Source organism: Equus przewalskii, chromosome 20 (genome assembly GCF_037783145.1).
Source record: "Equus przewalskii isolate Varuska chromosome 20, EquPr2, whole genome shotgun sequence".
Classification (NCBI taxonomy): Eukaryota; Metazoa; Chordata; class Mammalia; order Perissodactyla; family Equidae; genus Equus; species Equus przewalskii.
The window spans coordinates 16,174,851-16,199,628 of record NC_091850.1 but is presented as its reverse complement, the minus strand read 5'-3'; the positions used below and the strand labels follow the sequence as shown (position 1 = coordinate 16,199,628).

Here is a 24,778-nt window from a genome sequence, read left to right as displayed (position 1 = left end):
CATGCTGTGGCAGGCATTCCACATATAAAGCAGAGGAAGATGGGCACGGATGTTAGCTCAGGGCCAGTCTTCCTCAGCAAAAAGAGGAGGATTGGTGGCAGATATTAGCTCAGGGCTGATCTTCCTCAAAAAAAAAAATTAAATAATAAAATAGTTTTATTTTATTCTGTTCTGGTTATGTATTGCTATGTCACAAAGGACCCTGAAATTTAGTAGCTTAAAACAGCTACCTTTTATTTTAGGTCATGATTTCGTAGTTCAGGAATTTGGACAGGGCTTGGCCAGGTATTTCTTCTCCGTGTAGTGTCAACTGAGTCACTTGGTAGCACTCAACTATTGGGTAGGCTGGTCTGGAGGGCCCAGGATGGCTTTGCTTACATGGCTGGCATCTCAGTAGGGTTGGCTAGAAGTCTAGGCTCAGCAGGGACTGTCAACCAGGGCACCTACAGATGTCCTCTCTAGCACGATGGTCTCAGGGTAGTTAGATGTCTTACTTGGTGACTCAGGGCTCTAGAGAGAATGTTTAAAGGGTCCCAGGAGGAAGCTGCAAGACTTCTTGTGACCTAGCCCCAGAAATCATAGAATGTCACTTTTGCTGCATTCTATTTGTCAGGCAAGTCTCTAAGGCCAGCCTGGATTCAAAAGGAAGAGAATAAACTGATCTTCTCAATGGAAGGAATAGCAAAGAATTTGTAGCCATCTTTAATTTACCATGCTCCCGTTAAAGTTTCTTAGAAACCACATAGCAGGACAACTGATCCCTTCGGTATGAAACTAGTAGTATGTTCAGTTAGAGTTGCCAGATAAAACACAAGTATTGCATGAGATATATTTACCCTAAAACACTATTCGTTGTTTATCTGAAATTCAAATGTAAACTGGGCATCTTTTCTTTTTTTCTAAATCTGGCAATCCTGTCTCCATTATTCCTAAGTATATCGCATATGTAACAAAGTACACAGTATATATGTTAGCATATCCTCAGCACAGCCAAGGGAGATGAGCTGAAGATCAGATCAAAGTGAGAATGGGTCTGTCATATAAAGCAATCCCAAGGAGCAAACTACATGGGAAGAAGGGCTGGTTTACTCTTCTGATCAACAGAGAATTAGCTAGAAGCCTTTCTGGTTTTAAACCTAGTTTCTGCAAGTTGTCTAAAGTGTAGGAAAGACAACATGCAGCAGGAGTAAAGGCCCAGGCTCTGAAGTTAAACACGTCTGGACTTAAGTGCCTGCCCTCCCCAATCAGTTGTGTGATCTTGGGAAGAAAGTTGACTCTTCTGAATGCTGTCGCCTTATTGATAAAAGAAGGGTAATGATAGTTGCAGGGTTGTTGTAAGTTTCAAATGAGTGCCTGGAAAGTATGAGCACCTAGCATGGTGCACACACTGGTGCTCAACAAAGTTACCTGTTATTATTTTAAATCCTAACAAGTAGAATAGGCTGAATATAATTAATTTTTTGATATTACTGAAATTTGGATGAAAGTCTACTCATGCAAGACATATAGTTACAGTTTATTTTTTAAAAATTCTCAGTATTTTTATATAGTTAGGCACATATATCAACAAATAATTATCAGCTTCATTCATTTACATACACATTATAGACAGAAAAGGTGGTTAATGGTTCCAGTTAGTTCACCTTGAAGTAAATGAGAGAATATTCAATCTTTAGAAAAATCCCTCCACAGTACGATTATCTGATTGTAGAACATTTTGGATGACTTATTAAAGTGGTATTATTATTTAATAGACATGTTGCTCATGTGGCTATGACTAGCCCTCAAACTCTAAACACCTACTTAGCCTCAAAAACCCTAAGGTGACTACTTTTTATTGCTTACAAGAAGAGAAGAGATTTAATCTTTTGATTTTCATTCTTCTGTGTTCTATCCCCTAGTAAGTAAAACCAGTCTGCTTTGAATATCAACTGGTCAGCACAGGGACCACTCAAGCCGTTGTTCCTCAAGGATTAAAAAAGTGAGCACACTAACCAAACAAATTTGTAGTACTGTGGGCTACATATAAGTTTATGTAGTTTATGCATTAGCATAATTTTCTCAGGCATCCTAGAGAGCAGCTCTGTCCAGTGGAACTTTCTGAGAGGATGAGAGTGTTCCAGGTCTATGCTGTCTGACATGGTAACCAACATGTACACGTGACTATTGAGCCCTTGAAATGTGAGGAACTGTATTTTAAATTTCACTTAAGTTTAATTCATTTAAACTTAAACTGCCACATGTAGCTAGAGGCTCCTGTATTGCATAGTGCAGCTGTTGATAGTAAATAACATTTGGACACTCTACCGACATTAAACTTCATCCAAAGTTCACTTCTGTTCAATCTCTTTGTGAGTTTCACTAACTCAGTAAGTTATTTCAAGCTTGCTTAAGGTTAAGGCAATAGATTCCAGATCCAGGACAAGAAGTTCCATTTCCCTATCTTGCACTCAAAGTGACATGGCTAATTGATCATGGAATTTTTTTTCCCTCTGAGTTTAGAAGTAGTTTTACAATCTTTCTCATAGTTAGGCTCTGGAAAGCCAACAGTCATTAAGAGGAGTTAACAATAAGCTAATATTTATCGAGGGTTAACTATGTGCTAAGCATTTTATCAAGCGTCACCTCAGAATTCAATCCTAGTTATTCCAACCACACAGATCTGCATCCTCTTCTTTGTGTCAGGAGCCAAGATATTCTTCCACTGTGGTTGGATATCAGCTTGCTCAGCCGCTTCCGCAGGGCAGTCCAGTCAGTCACTCAGGGGACAAAGGAGCCCATTTCTCTCCCTACAGTATTTGACAAAACTTCAAATATTGCTCCTCCGATCTTCATTCCACTACAATAAATGTATGTGTGTAATGGAGGCTGGACAAGGGGAAGAAAAGCAAAAGAACATTTACTAAGTGTCTATGTCAGCACTGTGCAGGAAACTACAGATACTTCATGTCATTTAGCAGCTAGAAGAACCACATTGACAGAATGTATAAAGCATCTTTAATTTTCCTCCTTCTCTGCTGTACCTCCCGAGAAGCGAATAACTTTCGGTAGAGGATTTTTTTTGGCGAGGGGGGAGGGGGCGAAGATTAGCCTTGAGCTAACATCTGCTGCCAATCCTCTTCTTTTTGCTGAGGAAGACTGGCTGTGAGCTAACATCTGTGCCCATCTCCCTCTCCTTTATATGTGGGACACCTGCCACAGCATGGCTTGCAAAGTGGTGAGTTGGTGCACACCTGGGATCCCAACCGGCGAACCCCAGACCGCCGAAGCAGAACATAGGAATTTAACTGCTGTGCCACCAGGCTGGCCCAGCAGAGGATGTTTAATTCAGTTTACTTATTAATTCATTCATTTACTACTTCAATGCTATTATCTATTCAGTTCAAATACCAATGCTAGGTACTCAGAGTGGCATATAAACATACAGAAAGGCATACAGACAAGGTCCTGGCTTCAAGGTGTTCAGCTTCATGGGGTATAAACTTAGAATAAAGAACCATGGCAGCACAGAAGAGAGGGTTTGAGGAGATACGAAAGGCTGCAAAGAGAAGATGGCCTTAGAACTAGATGTTGATGGACGAAAAAGATTCACCAAGTAGGAAAGGAGATTCCAGACTGAGGTAAAAATTGTGTGTAATAGCATGGCTGTTGAACAAAATCGTGTGGCATGTTTGAGAAATTGCAAGAGATTTAGTGTAATTTACTAAAAGTTCTGCACTGAGAGTGACGTGTATCTGCTTACAACGGTATCTTGTAGATTACTTTGCAATTTCATGATGAACTCAAAGTAATCATTTGGTATGTAAGCAAAGGTGTGTACTAAGGAAATATAAACATATTACAACATTGAAGTAGAATCAGTGGGGAAGTGATCTGCTGCCAGTTAACTGTCTGACATCAGGCAAGTAAACTTGGTTACTTTAGGTTTTCGTTGCCTCATCTACGAAATAGAGAGTTTGATGTAGGATTTATTCTTTATTTTTCCCACTCTTAAGAAACACAGTTATCCCAAGGACTCGCTCTCAAAATGAAGGAAAAAAGAAAATCAGTAGGTATTTATTGCATCTGCCACAATGAGCTTATAAGCAAACAAAGGAAAAGAGATGTGTATATTCAGTATATATGTGCACAAAACTATTAAAACCGGCTAAGAAGATATTAAGGTGAGATTTGGACTTGAGGGGGAGCAAACTATGCCACCTCAAAAGATGTCACTTTGGCATATTGATTGTTTATTTTTAATTTTTATTTATTTTTTAAATTTTTTTGAAGATTAGTCCTGAGCTACCATCTGCTGCCAATCCTCCTCTTTTTCCTGAGGAAGACTGGCCCTGAGCTAACATCTGTGCCCATCTTCCTCTACTTTATATGCGGGACGCCTACCACAGCATGGCTTGACAAGTGGTGCCATGTCCACACCCGGGATCTAAACCAGCGAACGCCGGATCACAGAAGCGGAACATGCGAACTTAACCGCTGTGCCACCGGGCCGGCCCCTATATTGATTATTTTGAATTAAAGGTACTTAAGAAATAACCAGTGCAAGAAGGACACTCTGACCATCCTTTGTCCCCGTGAAACCAGGAAATAAATCTCCCATGAGAAGATCTGCTCCCTATACGAAGAGTGTTGAAGGCATCCTTATCGCCAGAGTAAAGCCAGAAGACTGTATAAACAAACTGTTACGTCTTCATTAACTTGCTACTGGACGCCCAAACCCCTTTGTTTTGTGGAATTTTCACAAATAATTGCTTCTTTGTCTAAAAGTATAAAAGTTGCCTGCATTGGCTACTTTTTTGAGTCGCATTTTTGGGGCTCCCATACCAACAAAAGTACATTTATTTTTATAGTAATAATAGTAACAACCCTATATAGCTGTTGTTTGAGAACTCATATCAAATTCATATTGGCAAATGCAATTTGTTCTTTACATAAAGAAAGGTAATAAATGCATTTTCAAGTTATTGAATAGTTAAAAATATTTAATTTGTCAAAACTACCTTTGGAGGTGAATTCTCTGAGGCCAACAGGTGACTATCTGAGGCTCCTACACACAGGTTTCATTTCTTCCCAACACATATTTATGAAGTGTGTGCCAGGCACAGTGCTCAGTGCCAGATGTGTATCAGGGGATGAAATAGACACAGCCCTTGTCCTCATCAAGCTTAGAGTCCAATGAGAGAAACATGGCTAAAAAATAAATGCCGTAATAAATACCTCATGAATGCCTTAAGGAAAAGAATAGCATGCTGTGAGACACAAAAATGGGGAGAATCCAATTTAGGTTAGGCAGCCAGGGAAGTGTAGATCCTGGCTGCTCTTTTCCTTACCAGTTAAATAGACCATATTTAGCTGTCTATCAGGGATTTCTCAGAGTGAAATAATTCTGTAAGCATCCAGGTGATTTAAGTATTATTTCAGGATTTTGGGATCATAAGAGTTATTAAATCTCCATTCTTGGCACGTGAGTCAAAGTCTTTTTCACTCCTCGCACTCCTCTACCACATAAAATAACAACGTAATCTACATGTCATTCCCTTCAGACCTAGATAAGGTTTCCTAAAACCTCCCTCTGTAGAATTCAAAGCTGGTTCCAATCCTTCTGCAAATTCCTTGGGAATTTATAGTCTCTTGGTCACTCCTGGCCCAAACTCCTGCCTTTGTGAATGGATTTAGATTATGAAACATATTGCTTTCTTGTAAGTGTGGTTTCTCTTCCATGTTATACTAATCCAGATGTGAAACTCAGCCTCCTTTATGATGGCCACAGAGCTCCCACTCTCATAGGACATTTGTATGTCTAGAAGACCTTTTTGAAGATTTGAGAGGGGATGGTGTGAAGAAGAAATTTGTATTAGTCAGGATCAGTCAACTGCTATAACAAACAAATCCCTCTTGCACTAATTTGATAACAACAATAAAAGGGTGATTTCTTACTCATATCACAGTCCAATGGAGGTTGACCCATGCAGTCTTTCACAGATCAAGGCTTCTCTCATCTAACGGCTCCAGCATCTTCTGGGGTCATGGAGTCCTCCACCAGATCCTCTGCAACCAGACTACAGGGGAGGGAAGAGTGTGGAGGATAATGTGAGAGTTATCTTGGCCGGACCTGGAGGTGGCCCACGTTCCTTCTGCCCACGTTCCCTTGACTAGAACTATTTAGTAGCTATACCTAACTATAAGGGAGGGTGGAAAACGTAGTCTAGTTTTGAGCCCAGGAAGAAAAGAAAATGGGTTTCGTAGAACACCTAATCTTTCTCTGTTGTAGGATTTATACCACAGCAACACAAAGAATTTAAAATTTAATGTTACATTTCCTAATTTTTAGAAATTCCTTGGCCTTCTCACTACTAGAGATTTTTAATGTAATGCCCAGATTCATGCCGACTCTTCTCTCTCCACTTTATTCCTTCCATACTTTTCTCTCTTTCCCTAACCCAAACTTCCTGTTAATTTTTTCTAAAAAGGGTTTTTAACTTTTTCTTGTTGTCTTGTCTCCCACAGGTTGTGAGGATCTCAGCGTCCATCTAAATGTCCTATCAGACAAAAACAGTTCTTCACTAGAGAATTCTTCACAGGACATCAAATTTGAGGACCTCTGAGACAGATACCATATGACATATTTCTGTACTTCTCAAGCTGAGATAGATGTATTCTTGGGAGTATGAGGCCTTATGCCTGGAAATACACGAAAGCTCAAGATAAAAATAACCTTTTTCTGGCTCAGAACAATTCCCCCAGGGCCCATGTCTGTGCTCTCCCCCACCTTTTGGGGAATTGTTCGTTTGCACTCCATTGCTCTAGTATGCAGTTTAAATCTTCTAAATACGATTGTGCTGTGTGTGTGTATGCACGCACATGTGGGTGTACAGGTGCGTGTTGCATTCCTTCTTTCCTCTTTTATGGTGAAACTGAAATATGGGTCCCCAAATCCTGCCATGTTCTCCACTTGCAGAGAAAAGCAGAAGCAAGAGGCAGAGAGGAAAATTATACTGGCGGTCTCAAGCCCTTGAATCACTCTTTCCGTTGTCTTTTCTGGCTTACATGAGCCAATAGGTGCCTTTCTCTCTCTAAGCTAGCTCAAATATGGTCTGTCACTTACAACCAAAAGAATTCTGATTTATACAATAAACATGGCAATTTTCCTGAAGTCATATTTTATTATCAAATTTGTGCAACTCCTCAACATTATGTTTATTTTAAACCATACATACATATTATTGAATAGAATGCCTGGCTATACCCTAGGTCCCCGGGGCTATACATCATACTACTCCCCACCTTGAGTTGCTTAGGTGGAAACACGGAGGAACACTCACTATTGTTTGGGGCGGGGTCAAGTTACTCCTCGTCCAAGGAGAAACTTTTGCTTGGGGACCTGTAAAATAATGAGCTTTTTTCACACTTTCTAGTTGGATGTATTTTGGGGTGTGGAGCAATAGAAACAGAGATGTGCAATAGAGTAGCAACATCTGAAAAGTCTGCTGAGCCATCTGGCATCAGGAGAATTTGCCCAGCTTGCTTCTTGGAGGTTGTGATAAAATTTATAAATAATTTATAACACAAGGACTGCAAGAGAGGCTTATAGGAAAACTCGGTGCTATCGCAAGCTGTTGGGAACAAGCTGTAAGTCCTCAGCTCCCTCCCCCACTACAAAAAAGTGCCAGTTCTGAATGGAAAGGAAACACTTGTAGCTCCATTTCCTCTCAGGCACAAGCAGCTCTAAAAAAAGAAGCAGTGTGAACAGACCGCCTCAGAAAGAGTTGTAGTTATTGTTTGCAAAGTGATGAGGAAGCAGAACAAGAGTGTTCGAAATAGTTTGAGACTAGGGCAAGCAAAGAGAATTGCAAATTAGAAAACACACTCTAGTGAGACAGAAACATCAGATCTGGTCTCCCTCACTACACAGGGAGATTTTTGTCCTTTGTCCTACAGTTGAAGCTAGCCTTATCTTCCAATCTGAACCTTGCCTACTTCTTGCTTCTTTTCATCTTATACCTGGGAGTTTCCATTTGAATTTTAGCCAGCTTGTTTGAGTAGATAATCAGCCTCGGCAGGATATGGCTTTTTTTTTTTTTTTTTAAAGTGAGATGGAGCACAAGGTTAGCCTCACAATTTATGAGGCTGGTTACCCACATAAACATATGCCTGTGATTTTTATTGTTGTGCGTCGTTGTAAATTTTCACAAATAAAGGGATCCAGGGCTCTATGAGGAGTCTATGGTCAAATATGTCATTGACTCACATTGGATCTTGGTCAAGTAAGTAAACAAGTGGATCTTGTTTTCTTTTCTATAAAATAGGTATAGAATTTTCTGAAAATAACCAAAATGACTTAATTGTTTAGCATCACTGGATTTATCACATAAAAACTGCTGGGTTGGGGCCAGCCCCATGGCTGAGAGTTTAAGTTCCTGCCCTCTGCTGTGGTGGCCCAGGGTTTTGCCGGTTCAGATCCTGGGCACAGACATGGCACCGCTCATCAGGCCACATTGAGACAGCATCCCACATAGCACAGCTAGAAGGACCCACAACTAGAATAGACAACTATGTACCAGGGGGCGTTGGGGAGAAAAAGGAAAAATAAAATCTTAAAAACAAAAACAAAAACAAACAAACAAAAAAAACTGCTGGGTTTTGGTTTCTGATTTGAGGTTGATTTTTAAAATAAATTGTTAAACATGATATTTTGTGGTAAATTCATAGGTTGCATTCTAATCTCCATCAGTGGAAAGGAATTTCTTGTTAATCTGATTAAAATTAATCTGATTAAGAGATGAAGTACAACATAATTTTAAAGAAGGTTCTAAAGTCACCGCATTTGGCACGGTGATTTCGGTTTGACAAATACCAGTACAAAACCACTGCATAGCCCATGTCCTGTGATCTGTCATGCATGCAGGTTCATACCATACTCCAGGGCATGAGAACTTACTCTCGTACTTCTACTCTGTGGAAATGTCCAAATGCTGTGGTGATAACCAGAGAAATAGTAACAGTAAGTCCGCGGGTCCCAGGTGTCCAAAGTGTAACTTGACTGATTATAGACTAACTAGGTTGTCATGCATAGTCTATGCACTGGTTCCTCAAACAGGTTGCACATTATAAACACACAGAGAGGTTTAAAATGTTCCTAATTTATTTTTAAATTTCAGTACTATAAAATTCATTTTTTGGTGTCAAGTTCTACAAGTTTTGACAAATGCTTGTTTCCACCACTACAATCAAAATGCAGAACCATTTCATCATCCCTCCAAAAATTCCCTTGTGCTATCTCTTTGTACCCAAAACCCATAGCCCCTCCCACCCTTAAACTCTGGAAACCACTAATCTGTTCTCTGTCACCATAGTTTTGTATTTTCCAGATGTCGTATAGATAGAAGACAGTATGGAGAGTGGATTCCTTCACTTTGTGTGGTGCACTGCAGACTCATCCTTATTGCCGTGTATCAAAAGTTTATTCTGGGGCTGGCCCCATCACGCAGTAAGTTAGCGCACTCTGCTTTGGCAGCCCAGGGTTCACCTATTTGAATCCTGGGACCGGACCCACACTGTTCATCAAGCCAGGCTGTGGTGGCATCCTACACAGAAGAACTAGAAGGACTTACAACTAGGATACACAACTATGTACTGGGGCTTTGGGGGGGGAAAAAAAAAAGGAAGATTGGCAATAGATGTTAGCTCAGGGCCAATCTTCCTAAAAAAAAAAAAGTTTATTCCTTTTAATTGCTGAGTATTATTCTATTACATAGGTGTATCACAGTCGGTGTACATGTCCTCAATTGAGAGACATTTCAGTTATTCCTAAATTTGGATAGTTATGAATAAATCTGCTATAACCATTCATATGTAGCTCTTTGTGTGGACATATGTTTTCATTTCTTCTGGGTAAAAATCTAGGAATGAGATACCTGGAAAGTTTTGAAAAATATTCCTGTGTCCATTGAATTATAGTCTCTTGGGTGTGGAGCCTTGGAAAATGTGTTTTTTTTTGTGAGGAAGATTGTCCCTGAGCTAACATCTGTTGCCAATCTTCCTCTTTTTGCTTGAGGAAGATTGTTCCTGAGCTAACATCTGTGCCAATCTCCCTCTATTTTGTATATGGGATGCTGCCACAGCATGGCTTGATGAGTGGTGTGTAGGTCCGTGCCTGGGATCCAAACCCACGAAACCCAGGCTGCCAAAACAGAGGGTGTGAACATAACCACTACACCATGAGGCTGGCCCCCAAAAATACACTTTTAAAATGTTCCCCAGGTGTGACCTCTTAATGGATAAGGAGTGTCCTTTTGGGAGATGAAAATGTCTTAGAAACAGATACAGGTGACACATACAACATTGTGACTGTACAAAATGCCATTGAATTGTACACTTTAAAATAGTTAACAGCTGGGGATGGCCTGGTGGCACAGGGTTTGCTGGTTCAGATCCTGGGTGTGGACTCATGCACTGCTTGGCAGGCCATGCTGTGGCAGGAATCCCACATGTAAAGTAGAGGAAGATGGGCATGGATGTTAGTTCAGGGCGTCTTCCTCAGCAAAAAGAGGAGGTTTGGCAGCAGATGTTAGCTCAGGGTTAAGCTTCCTCAAAAAAAAAAAAGTTAATGGCTAATTTTATGTTATATGAATTTTGCCTCAATTAAAAAAAAACAAAAAAAAGTGCTTCCCAGATGATTCTGATGTTTGGAAGTTCTGATCTTGGGAGGCTGTATCGGGGTGTTTTTCATATTCAAGATGTCTACTCTTGTTAGAGGCTGGTCTCAGGAGAATGGACTGGGTCTTGGGTCTGTTTTTCAACTTGTGAATGTGTAACAAACTGAATTTTCTTTAGAAAGTTTGGAGAATCTTAACTTTTAGCGGTTAGAAGGTAAGCCTGTAGCTTATGTGCACTCTTGGAGGTTGCTTCTGGTTTGGATGGACCCAGAATTCTGAGGTCATCAGAATTCTGCTCTGATGAAAGAACTCCAAGGGATCTGCATGGAGCCTGGGTCCAGCTTCTCCTGGAGTGAAGCAGTGTGGCCAAGATCTTTCTCACCAGAGGATTATCAAGGACATTCCAGACCTAGCATCTGTTGAAACAGTCTACAGAATCATTTTGGATGCGTGGGATGGGCTGGCTATCAATTCCTATCCCTCTGGGGTTTTTACTTTTCACCGGCAGAGATACAGCTGCTTATTATAACACTTGGATAGATCAAATCTCATTGCACTGGCACAAGATATTCCATAGAAGACCTTAAATTCATAACCCAGACTATGGCTAAGCCTGCAGATACAAGAAAGGTTAGCCAGACATTCTTTTGAGACAGAGTTGTGAGGTAAAAAGAGCACAGGACAATGATATGAGAAACCTTACTTCTGGACTTATCTCTAAAGACTGCAGCAGAGGCACTAATTGAAGAGAAGCGAGAGAGACAGAGAGTACTCCCCGGGTCTCTGTGGCTGTCCATTTCCCATTCAAATCTTCCTTCAGACTCTGCTGCCCCAGACACTCCTGTATTCGTATACTTCCTGTTTTTGTCTTTTCTGTATCACTTGAACCTCTAGCCACCTTTTACACCAGACGTTCCTCTTACATGAACACCTTCTTCTGGGATTCGTGTGTTCCAGCCACTTTGAGGATGAGGGAATAAGCCAAAGGAAGAAGATGGTTGAGAGTTGGAGCTCAGAGTTGGGCTCTGTCCCTCTGGGTTTTCCTAAGCTGCCACTGCAGTGGGCTGTAGGGAGTCCTTTGGAAAGGCAGGCATCACCCCAAGCCCAGTGTGTCTCAGAGAGGACTGAGTCTTAGAATCCGAAAAGACAGCTTGGACTTCTTATTACTAGCTCTGGAGGACCCTGCCTCAGGCTACCAGGGAGTCTCTTCCCTCCCTTTCCTTGCTCCCTGGAATGGAAGCCTCTTGAGGTAGATTAGTCTCAATACTGTAGAGTTTTTGACAATTGTTTTCTCAACTTGCCTGGCCATCTTTGCCTTTTTCCCATTAGGTTTCATGGGTTGAATCATGAAAGGGCAGAAAGGCAGACAGGATTGCACTTAAAATGAAACAGAGATGGAGGGGTGGCCCCAGAGGAAGGGTATAGTGTATGATGTGGGGGAGGAGAAAAGAGAGGTGAGGTGACCAGAGGTGGCATCACAAGGATGTTACAGGTTAGACCTAAACTGAAGAAGAGATCACTGATTGATTGAACTTGCCACCATCCACCTAGACTGCATGTGAGCAGGAGCAGAAAGAGGAAGTTACAGCCCCACCTTGTATGCCTGCCTTTTCACCTTCCCCTGCTTTCTTGGGCTGACTCAGGGTGGGAGCATTTACTAGAGACTTGGCTGTGGGGCTGAGGCAAACTTGTAGGGGAGATAATCTGCGTGGCTTCCTCTTTATCTCCCTTTCTGGACTTCCTCCCCCAGAACTTGGTGCCTTTACAGACTCCCAGGGTGGAGAGCTCTGTGGCTGTCTACCCCAGCAGGACTTTACGTACCTCATTTCTGACCACTTCTTGTTCCTCGATCTTCCTTTTCCTGTTTCCTATCCTCCCTTTAGGGCTAGCGTGAAATTGGACTTAAGGTGTTATGAATGGCAGAGTCTTCACATGTTTGCCCTCTCTTTGCTTCCAGGTGACATTTTATTCTTTATTCTCTCCCTATTACCTGAAGAGAAGAATAGGACAAGAGTGTGAGGAAACATGATAAGACTGTTGGCACAGATATTTTTTTGGTCAAGGGAATATTTAGATGCATATTACATAGGAAATTGACTTGAATGTATTGACTTCAAATTAGATTAAAGGTCAAAATTCCAGAGTATTCTGTGGAAGCACAGGGTTAACATGCTCATCCATCCCTCTGTTCATCCATCCATTTAATAAATAATTCTGGAGCCCTCCTGTGTGCGTAATACTGTGCTATATGAGGCACTGCACTATAGGCAGGGAAGGAGAGGTGAAGAGACATGGATAAAGAAGACAGGGATTTATATCATCTGAGGGAGAATTCGAAAATCTTGGCTGGCACACACAATGAAGCCCCTAAAGAAAACAATACAACCACCTTACAGCCTGTAAGGGAGACCAAGAAAGCACATAATGACATCTTGGCAAATCGTACCTCAGGGCACATTTCCCACAAGACTGTGGTTCCCTGGGTCTGCACCCCTCCTTGGTTGTAATAGTGGCTAGCAGGCCATGTTCTGTCATTAGTAACAGCTCTCTTTGTGGGAAGAGTGGTGTAATTGTGGACAGAATTTCATGCTGAGTTCTATTTATAGCTTCTGATGACTCATTAATATGTTACCTTAGCAAAGGCTAGCTCTGGAGCCAGCTTTCTATTACCTTTCAGTCAAATACATTCCCACTGGAGTATTCTGATGAAATAAATAGCAAATTGTCTATAAAACGCTCCCAGCAATTTGCACATCAGCCTTTTAATTGGTATAATATTAGCCACACTTACACTTAGTATTGCAAACTACAATTGTCAAAGGTACTTGCATCTCTCAGAGCTTACCAACACGTGGATTTTGTGTTAAGGACAAAAGAAGAATTCGCTGGTAGTCTTTGGAAGAGTTTAACCAGCAGTTGATCTGGAAAATATGTTAACCAGCCTTCAAAAGTATTTCCGTTGCCGGAAGTCTTCACGCTCCCTGTGACTATGCCCTTTGTGACATTTCCACACATGTGACCTTCACACTCACTACTTTGATTCCAGCAGAGAAGGCGTGGTCAGGGGTAAGGCTGAGCTTTATAGAGATGTTAAGGTAAGACTTTGAAGCTGCACTACTTTTATCAGTACAGTCTGAAAAACAATCTCTGTGGTTAAGCATGTTAATCCCCCTGTGCTCTCATAGCGGCTTGCTGGAGGTTATAACTACAAGGGCTGGAGCGTGAGTGTGAGATAACCTAGACCAGAGCTCTGTCCCTGAAATGAGTTCAAAGGAGCTGCTTACCTCTGCATTTTAGCAGAATCTCATAATCAGATATTATTCTCTGCTTTGTGAAAAATACAGCATATAACAAAGACTATCAAAGGCAAGTGCTAGCAAGGCTTTGAAGCAACTGGAACTTTCATATATTGCTGATGGAAATGCAAAATGGTACAGTCGCTTTGGAAAACAATTTGACAGTTTCTTATAAAGTTAAGCATACACTTAGTGTATAACATCATAATCTCACCCCCAGGTATTTATTCAAGGAAAATGAAAACACATATTCCCGGCAGGGAGCAGAGCGTGAAGTGGGAACAGAGTATTCAGGCAGAGGAAACAGCAACTCTGAGAGTGTAACAAGTCAGAGGAACCGAGCATATGGAACATGGAGGGCTGGTAGAGGCAACAAAATGAGGTTGGAGACAGCCAGTGCTGGGCTCTGTGGGCCATGGGGAGCATTTTGGTCTTCATTCTGAGATTGATGAGAGACTATCAAAATGTGTTAAGCAAGAGAATGACATAATCAGATATGACCTTTTAAAAAGAGCTGTCTAGCTGCAGTGCAGAGAATGGACTGGAGGGAGGCAAATATGACTGTGGGGAGGCGGTTGAATTGTCTGGGAGAAATCACGATGTGCCTTGAGTTGGGGTTGTGGCCTTAGAGATGTTCTCTTTTGTCCCCCCCAAAATCCCTGAATTGGTTTGCACTGATGTCTTTTGTATAGTAATAGTTCTAATAGAAACAAGAATGACTAACTGCTTCCTTTAAAATTTGTTTGTTATAAAATACTCCATATATAAAAAAGAATTTATGCAACATTAAGGTAAATTATAGAACATAATAAAAAGTATGTGAACTCGTTTCCCTATTTCAGAACTAGAACATTATGATCATGAAAACCTTCTTAAACAAGACTTTGCTCAATTTTAAAAAGGGATTGAAAACTCTCCTTGGAATGCAGTGATATCAGGACTTTCTAACAATTAGAGCTTTTAAGCAATAGAAGAGGCTGCCTCAGGAGGCTGCGGGAGGCCAAGCTGCAGTCTGTGTAAGAATGTGGATGAAGGATTCCCAGGAGGGCAGGAAGGTTGGGTGGATGTCTGCAAAGTTGCCAATCCTAAAATCCTCTGCCACGATGCAATAAAGAGAATAAATATATGTTAAGAGCAAAATTTTCAAGGGGCATTTAAAAACGTGAAGTGTTTGTTTCTTACAGTTAATTGTGGAATTGTAGCTACTTTTTTGACAAGTCCTTTGATTTTTGGAACAAATAAGATGGAACCATGTGCATATATATATTCACATATATAGCAATATATGTGGCTGAAGTGGTTTAAGTTCTTGAGCCCCAGAAGGAGTGGGTTAGGAGCAGGATGGGAAACAGTTACAACAGCTCTATTTTCTATTCTGTTGCAGAGGTTTTGGGCTAAATGCTGCTTGTTTTTATGTGACCCAAGTGCTAAGAATGGTTTTTACATTTTGTCTGATTGATTGAACTTTTAAATTTGAGATAATTGTAGAATAACATGCAGTTATAAGAAGTAATACAGGAAAAAGTATCTAAATTGGATTCATCAAAATTAAAAACTTTTGTGCATCAAAGGACTCTATCAGGAGAATGAAAAGGCAACCCACAGAATTGGAGAAAATATTTGCAAATCATGTATATAAGGGATTAAATCTAGAATACATAAAGGATTCTTACAACTCAACAACAAAAGAACAAATAACCCTATTAAAAAATGGGCAAAGGATTTGAATAGATGTTTCTCCAAAGAAGATATAAAAATGGACAATAAGCACACGAAGATATGCTCACTGTCAATAATCAGTAGGGGAATGCAAATCAAAACCACAATGAGATACACTTGACATTCATTAGGATGGCTATTAAAAATCAGGAAAACAAAACAAATTAGAAAATAACAAGTGTTGTCAATGGTGCAGAGAAATTGGAACCCTTGGGCACCACTGGGGATGTAGAATAGTACAACCGCTGTGGAAAACATTATGATGGCTCTTCAAAAAGTTAAGAACAGAATTACCACATGATCCAGCAATTCCACTTCTAGGTATAAATCCAAAAGAATTGAAAGCACAGACTTGAACATATAGTTGTACACTCACATTCCTAGCAGCGCTATTCACAATAGTCAAAGGTGGGAACAACACAAATGTCCATGAGTGGATGAAAAGACAAACAAAATGTGGTACATACAAACAATAAAACATTATTCAGCCTTAGAAAGGAATGGAATTCTGATGCATGCTACAATGTGGATGAACCTTGAAAACATTATACTAAGAGAAATAAACCCCAGACACAAAGAGAGATATTGTATGATTCCTCTTATATGAGGTATCTGGAATGATCAAATTCATAGAGACTGAAAAGAGGTTGTGGGAAGGGAGGAATGAGGAGTTATTTTTTAATGATACAGAGTTTCATTTTGGAAAGCTGGAGAAGTTCTGAAGATGGATAGTGGTGATGGTTGCACAACATTGTAATGTACTCAAAGCCACTAAATTGTGAACTTAAAATTGGTTAAAATGATAAATTTTATGTTATGTATATTTTACCACAACTAAAAAAAAAGTAATACAGAGAGATCCTGTGTTCTCCCCAGTTTCCTCCAATGGTGGAAAGAAAGCTTCATATTTTGTGAGACTTTAAATCAGTTTAAATCATGAGTACAGATGTATTTGTACCAGCAGTTAATCAGCAGAGAAACAAGTCTTTATTGAGCACCTACTATGTGCCAGGTGATGGAGATATAGCAGTTAATTAAACAGAAAAACCACCAGCCACCATGCAGCTTAGATTTTAGAAGCAGATTCAATGTGTTAATGTCTAATGTGCCCGTTTTCTACAGAGTGAATGTTTGTGTACCTTCCAAATTCATATGTTAAATCCTAATCCCCAATGTGAGGGTATTTGGAGGTGGCACTTTTGGGAGGTGATTAGGTCATGAGGGTGGAGCCCTCATGATGAGATTAGTGCCCTTATAAAACACACTCCAGAGAGCTCCCTTGCCCCTTCTGCCACATGAGGACACAGAGAAGATGGCTGTCTATGAACCAGGAAATGAGCTCTCACCAGACACTGAATCAGCCAACACCTTCATCTTGGACTTCCCAGCCTCCAGAACTGTGAGAAACAAATTTTTGTTGTTTTTAAGTCACCCAGTCTCTGGTACTTTGTTGCAGTGGCCCTAAGTGACTAAGACACCACTCAGTGTCTCCTTCCATCTGGGTCTTAAAGAAAGTATTTTTGATTGTTGACTTTCCTTTCTTAAGTGACATAACTCAGTAGTAGTCATCTCCATTTGTGGGTGGAAAGAAAGCACTGAGATCAATTTGGTTCATGCAGAATCTCAAATTTACCCACAGCTAACCTACCCCCTCTTTTTAGGAATAGGAGAAAAAGTCTGAGAAAGGTAACTCTGATTCAAATGGGGAAAAGAGATCACTGGTATCAATGAGAGGGCTTCTAGGAGAGTGAAGTTTGGGGGTGGGGATGCTACAAGAGGGCAGTCTGGGGCCTGACTACTTACATAATAGGGGCAGTTGGGGCAAAAGGAAATTAGAGCTAGAAATTTGGGGTAATGGTGAGCGTCTCCTCTTTAGACTCTCTTCTCATTCTGACCTGGATCTGAACTCCTGAGTGATTTGAAGTTTGAGATGGGGGCTATTAAGGTCAGACTAGTCTAGAGGAAGACTGACCTGACCAGAGTTGACCCTAGCAGAGTTAGCCCCTGTCTCTGCTAAGTAGTGGCTTTCCCCACCTTCAGGCCACCCTGGCACATCAGTCCTTGCTTTCTTCTTCAAGGAGGTCTAGTGTCTCCACAATGGTAGCTCAAGTCTTGACAAAGGTCCAGGGAGGTTGGGCCTCCCTCTTCCATAGTCATATGTCTTTCCTGTCTGAATGATCTGTGATGCCATTCTTAGGGCCAGAGTATCTTCACACTCTTTCAGATTCTTGAGAACTTTCTCTGAAACTTCATCTGTATCTGTCTGCCCCGAGTGCATTTGATTGATGTCCTGAGTACACTTTGGATCTTGGTAAGTACCCTCAGAGCATCAGGTAAATTCTGAGTGTGGCAAAGATGGGTTAGAAGTAGATGCCACCATAAGTGTTTCCTGAGATTAAATGACAGAACGCTGGGAGGATGTGCAAGGCACACTTGACACAGTCGGTGAGCAAGCAGCAGTATGAGCGTGAAGAGGGGAAATGGGAAGGAACAAGAAGGATGCTTCATATGTCAATACTTCTCCTTCGAATTTTTTTTTGGGGGTGCAGTAAGTAAAAAATTTTTGCAACAAATCCATACACCTGTGATAAAACTATAACCAGAATGCTTTGGAAAGAATGTTTTATTAATTCATATTCCTACTCTCTTGAGAAAGGATATATAAAATGCAACAGTATAGAATGAACAATTAGAAATAAAGGAAGAAACACAACATAAAACAGAGCCAGGAATATGACTACAAAAGCATACCATAATTACTAGGCTTGATCTAGCTGCAAATGTAACATTAGGCTTACTAGCAACCAATTCAATGTGGGAAGTGCAGCTGGTTATACAGTTCACACAGTTGATAAGATAAAAAGGCCAGTGGCCCCAAATAACTAAATCATTCTTGGGACTAAGACCAGACATATTCTTTGGAGAGTCTCCCGGAATAGGACAGTCTGAAACGCCAAACAATGGGGCTCAACTGTATCCTTCTAGGAGACCCGATGATAAGCTCCTTCTAACAGCATCCTTCAGTGTAGCAAATTCTCCTCAGGGGCAGGGTGGATGTGGTGGTGGTGGTGGTTTCTTTGAAATATCAATGTGTGCTCATACTTTGAAGAGCCACAAACACATTTCCAGTCTAGGACATTTTGATGTTTCAGTGAGAAAAAAACATAACTGCCCATTTTCTAGAAGAAGGAGAAAGTCCTGCCTTTGGAGTCCTAATATCACTGTTCCCTTCCCCCAGCAAGACACACACATACATACACACACACACTTTCCTCTAAATTCTCATTTCATGGCTTGGCTGAGTGAAGGAAAGTTTATACTATAATAACTGTTTTTAACATTAAAAAGGAGCCACCAATTAAGGAAGCTAGGCAATAAATTATAATGAAAAATGATTCATTCTTCTACAATAGTGGAGCCAGATTTTGTGAGTCCTGAAGCTTATACAATTTTGGGCACTCTCTTTAAGGAAAATAATACAAAATTATGACTATAAAAATTGCATGAAAATAAATATACAGGAAGAGAAAATAAATCATAACAAACTGCTGGAGCCATTGAGATTCGAGTCTTTTTCTTCTGAGAGTAGGCGATTTACCAGAAATGCTTGCATAGAAGTGTTTCCTGATTGCAACCTGTTTTCTTTTTCCCACCAACAACAAACCCCCAGCAGTCACAGCGACCTGTGCAAGTGAGGGAGGGGCCCTACAACCTCACCTTCATTAATTCGTGGCTTTATAGAAAAATCTTCTCAGTTCCCGTCACTACATTCATCATCTTTTCCTAGAAAATGAAGCTTCTCCCTTCCTCTGATAATGAAAACTTTGAACTGCTATTGACAAGACCTCAAATAAAATCAACGCCTTTATTTCTTTGGAAATGACTTCATATCCATCTGGAAGAAAGAATAGCTCCCAGTTTTGTTCTTTTTAAAGTGATCGTTTGCCCTCACTTCCACATCAGTCTCTAAATATGGGTATCCTTGGCTGTCACACAAGAGAATTTCCAGAGAAGTGTTTTGGGGTCAAACAGAAGGAACGTGAGATCTATTCTGCTCTGTGAAACAAACAGCAGGAAGCTGGGAAAGTCTGGTATCTCTGAATGTATTCTCTCTACATCTTGTCCTCTATTCAAAGCAATTTGACTTGTATTTCTTGGATGAAGAGCTATAATCAAGTTGCCACCGATATGCTGTGAGAATTTTGACTTCAGCTCTGTAACTAATGAATTAGAAAGTGGAAGAGCCAGATGGAAAAACAATCTCCAATCTGAAAAGTAAAAAGTAAAATTTACTTCTAGAAAAATATGGCATATGACTTGGAGAAAAATTAGAATTATTTAAAAATGAAACCTCCAGCACACAGGTTGTGCTGAGAGTGTTTCCTCTTTGCTTCTTGTAATTTCACTCTGGGATTTAAGCAGTGTTAGCATATTTGCTACACAATAGATTTCCTGTAGTAAGAGGAAAGAGTCATAGCTTGAATTTATCTAAAGGAAGGCAAGGTCCTCTGATGATTAACACAAAATGTAAAGTGGTCAGATTTTTTATCTTTAATTTTTGTTTTTAAAGCTTGGCACCTGAGCTAACAACTGTTGCCAATCTTTTTTTTTTTCCTGCTTTATCTCCCTAAATGCCCCCTGGTACATAGTTGTATATCTTAGTTGCAGGTCCTTCTAGTTGTAGCACGTGGTACGTCGCCTCAATGTGGCCTGACGAGCGGTGCCATGTCCGCGCCCAGGATCCGAACCAGCAAAACCCTGGGCCGCTGCAGCAGAGCACGTGAACTTAACCACTCAGCCACGGGGCCAGCCCCCAGATTTTTAAAAAGTCAACAATTAGTTGGACACAGGAAGATTCCCCTACGTGGCATGGTGCTTTGGAGAAACTGAGCTCCTGGCAGCTGCTTCATGGCAGTGATTCCCTCCAGGTCCCTGGAAGCTGTATGTGATGGGAAACTTGGTGAGCGTGAGGGCCCAGGGGAGGCAGGGCTCTGAGCCAAGGCTGGAAAGCAAAGCCTGGGATTCTCAGGGCTGACTATTTAATCTCCTGGTCCATGGGTCTCTGGAGAAATTGGGGAAGCCTTTTAGAATTGACGTCTTTGCTCAGGAGGCTGCAGAGCTGCCAATGAGAACACATCGAGCTGATCCACAAATGTGTCTTATAGAAAACTATGTGTGGGAGACGACGCACAGGAAGGAATCAAAAAAGGAAGAAAGAAAGCAGAAATAAGTTCAAGCCCAAAGTATGGAGAAGAAACACTGACAGACTGTTTTGAAACATACAACTACAACGAACCCTCAGTAACTCAGGATAGTGTCAGAGGTCTGATCTGGATCAAAACTTAAACTATACATTAATTTTTAAAGTAAACATAAATTCATTATTTTAAGGCATATTCCTTAACAGTTAAATAGCTGAGGAAACAAGTAGAAATCCTCCTGGGATTGCTTAATTGCCTAAAGGAAAAAAAGATTGTAATTGGGTCAGTTAAATGTTCTTGTCTAAATAGATGCTGTTAAAATTACTATCAGTACTTGAAAACAGTTTGTTTCCTTCAAAAGGATAAACATGATTTCAGCATTTGTTTTGCACATCTTACTCTTCAAAATGTTTCTTTGACAGACTTTGACTATCTCTTGAGATTATTCTGTACTCTTTCTTTTCAGCAGGTTGAGAAAGAATGTAGTCTTATTCTGTCTGGAATATGTTAGTCTATTGTAGCAATCACAATGTAACAATGATTCCCGCTTAGGTTGTAAGGCTCCCGTACTGATCTGTTTCTGGATTTGCTTTTGAAATTACATTTTTTTAAATTAGTAACCTCCACCAACTAAACAATTTAAAAGAAATTGAAGGGCCTAGAATGAGATGATGTGTATAAGATGTACGTGAGATGTACATAAGATGTCTTTCTTCTGTTCTTAATCCTTAATCTTGCCCCAACAGTCCACCACAGCTCACCAGGCTCTTACATCTGCCTTCCAAGCTATTACGCCGAGCATTTAAAATATATGATCTCATTTAATCCTTGCTACAACCTCACGTGGTAACTACTATTACCATCTTTATTAATAGATGAGGAAATTGTAGCACAGGGTGTACTTGACCCAGATCACAAGAAAATAGGAGAACCAGGATCAGATCTCACATTCGTTTCATCACAGCTGAACTTCCTCCCCATTATCTTCACTCCAGATGGCCTCCAAGGCTGGACTCTACTCTCTCTTTCCCCATCTGTGTGTCTAAATCATACCTATCCTCCAGGGCCCTGCTCAGAACAATAATAATAATAGCATTTATGGAGTGCTTACTATGTGCCAGGCACTTATATACGTGATCTTATTTAATCCCTGTAACAGCCCTATGTGGTACGTGCTATTATTATCCTCATTTAACAGAAGTGAAACTGAGCCTTAGAAAGTCACACAGCTAGTAAGCAGCCGAGGCAAGACTCAGCGGCGATGGTCTGATCTGAGGCTCTTGACTCCCATCTCGGACCCACTCATCCTGAAAAGCCGTCCCCAACCCACCCCCCCCCCCCCCCCCCGCCGCGCCCCCCGCAGCCTGTAGTGATTTCACTCCTCCCGGAGAGCCCGAACACTTCTCCTCACAAACCAAGATGATATCTGCTTGCAAATTGTCCTGTACTATTTCCTGGCAATTCAGCATTCTAGATTCTTCTCTTCCTACTTTGCTGTCTGCTCCTGGAGAGCAAAGATTCTATTTTTAATGCTTGGTAATAATGTTTAGCAAGTACCTGGTGAATGATAAGTGTGCAATAAGCAATTAATTTACTTATTATAAAAAACATTTTAGCTCCATGTGAGCAGTTGTAGAAATCCTAACGAGACCTTACAAAATAGAACAAGAAAATGGACTAATGAAAATTGAACTCTTTAAACTTCTTTCTGGAATTATGTCATCAGCACATTTAACTTTTAAAAAATCAATTATCTGTACACTAGAAAACGTGAAAGAGGAAAAAGGGCAACTTAGCACGGTGATTCTGTCTGTCGTTGCTCTCCCAGCGATCCTGCCTCCGGGTGGGCGTATCCCAGAAGTCTGGGACTCACCTTCACTGGAGGGGTCTCCATTCTAAGGGCTTCTCAGAGTGATGTACCTGCTCTTTGAATGTGGCTCTGCTGTTTCCTTGTGCTTTTTTTTGGTTTTTGTTTTTTAAATACAACCCAGCCTCTAAATACAAGTTAACTATTTTATCTGGTGTTCAACTGAGGACATTGACCTGGGTTCAATGCTGGAAGATAATTCAACGACATGTCCTACTTTTAGAGAAATTAAGGGATTTTAATTTGAGCATACACAGTTTCTATTTTTGGAACCTAACCCCAATCTGAGATGTGACTACCTTGTACTTACAGTTAAAGGATGGTCCCTAGCCAGAAAAACTTCAGATCCCTCAAGTTTACACACTAACAATGGGGCAAATAAACTTGGAAACTACTTTCCACAGTGAAAAAAGATCTGTTTGTGAAATGGAGTTGTTTTTGTTTGTTTTTTCTGTCTCCAGTACATGATCTCAACTTGCAAACTAACCCTAATCCTAGGTGTGGCCTCTCCTTCAGAGGAAGACAGCAGCACACTCCGATGATGGGTCAATTTAGCGTTAACTTTGAGGTAGGGGGCTCCTGCTGGTTGGAAGACTGAATTAGAAGTTCCCCAACTTTCCTCCCAAACCTCACACTCTAGAAGTATTCCAGCAGCCCTAAGGCCCTGGTTAAAAAGGTCTTTTGAATAATTTATGGCTCTTCTTTCCTTTACCCAGGCACATGAGCTGCTCTCCAGAGGACTGGCTCTTTCGGTCCTTTTGGAAGTGACAGGGTGCTGCATCATTAGCGACACTGGGCTGTGGGGACCACTGCCTGACCCTAACCTGCGAGGACAGACTTAACTTGCTTATTCAGGAGGGGCCCCAGCACTTACTGCTCTTGTCTGCCTCTTGTTAGGTCAATGTATCCACAGGAGTGGATTAGTTAAAGTGAAGGATAGAGTGTTGTTTGAAAATATTTGAACCCTGGAACCCGAAGCAGAGTAAAGATTTACTTTGGAGCCCTCTCTGAAAGCAGAACAGACATCTGGAGCTCAAGAACATGGCCTCTTGGTTAAGAAAGCCAGACACTGGGATGGGTGATGAAGATTTGCTGGGGAAGGCTACCAACCCCTGCCTCGACCCTTGGGGCTGCCTGATAGTCTCTGTGTCCCTTTAAAGCTGTCTTTGCCTTGTCACCCATTTTTGACTTTTCTAAGAAACGGCTTTCTTGGCCTGTGACCCCCTACCTAGAGACCCTCGGTTAAACTTTCTCTCCTCTTCTCAGGGGCGTATTAAGCTAGGTTGCCAGGAATGAGCTTAAAAAGCCGTTTCCTCTAACAACCTCTTCCCTACAGCCCCCCTTTCCACTCACTCTTTCAACCTTACCCCCCAAGTCTTAGAGTGCTTCCCCGCTGGAGGAGGAAGTCCAATCCTGCCACTTCTCCACCCAGTAAGCCTTCACGGTTATCAAGCCTCAGCCCAGGTATCATTTCCTTCGGGAAGCACCCCTCCACCCCCTGCCCCAAGACGGGTCCTCAATTCCCAGTCCACCTGGGACCATACTCCCCCCTTGCTCCCATAGCCCCTGACACATTGCTCTGTTTGGGACACGGTCTGTCTGTTTGTCTGCCTTTCACACTGGGCTGTTACCTCAGCAACTGGATTTTATTCATCTTTGCCCGTTCTCCCACAAACAATGTTTCGGAGAATAATTGATCTGCATGAGGAGTTTTCTCTTCCCACCTTCCTAGACTTTTTTATGCTTTTAAACTTTTTAAATCATCCATTTTCATATACTCAGAAAAATGGAATAATACGTAATGAGCACTCATTTGCCCAGAATTACCTAGATTTACTAATTGCTTACATCTTGCCATAGTTACTTCACCTGTTCCTTTTGCCTAACTATTTCAAAGTAAATTTCAGATATAATAACATTTCACCCTCAAATACTCAGGTATGCATCTCTAAAAATAAGGACATTTTCTGACAGAACCATGATACCATTATCAGACCCATATTCATATTAAAAAACCCAATAAAATAAACCATAGTTCCC

At 41.0% G+C, this 24,778-nt stretch overlaps 1 long non-coding RNA gene across 1 annotated transcript; it reads right to left on the bottom strand.

Annotated features, from left to right (window-relative positions):
- Nucleotides 1-1,497: 1,497 nt before the first annotated feature.
- On the bottom strand, nucleotides 1,498-22,825 carry LOC139077815 (uncharacterized). Its single transcript, XR_011530335.1, has 4 exons — nucleotides 22,745-22,825; nucleotides 12,477-12,645; nucleotides 5,938-6,059; nucleotides 1,498-2,868 (listed from the first exon to the last, which is right to left on the bottom strand). It is a non-coding gene; the product is annotated as an uncharacterized lncRNA (long non-coding RNA).
- Nucleotides 22,826-24,778: the final 1,953 nt, after the last annotated feature.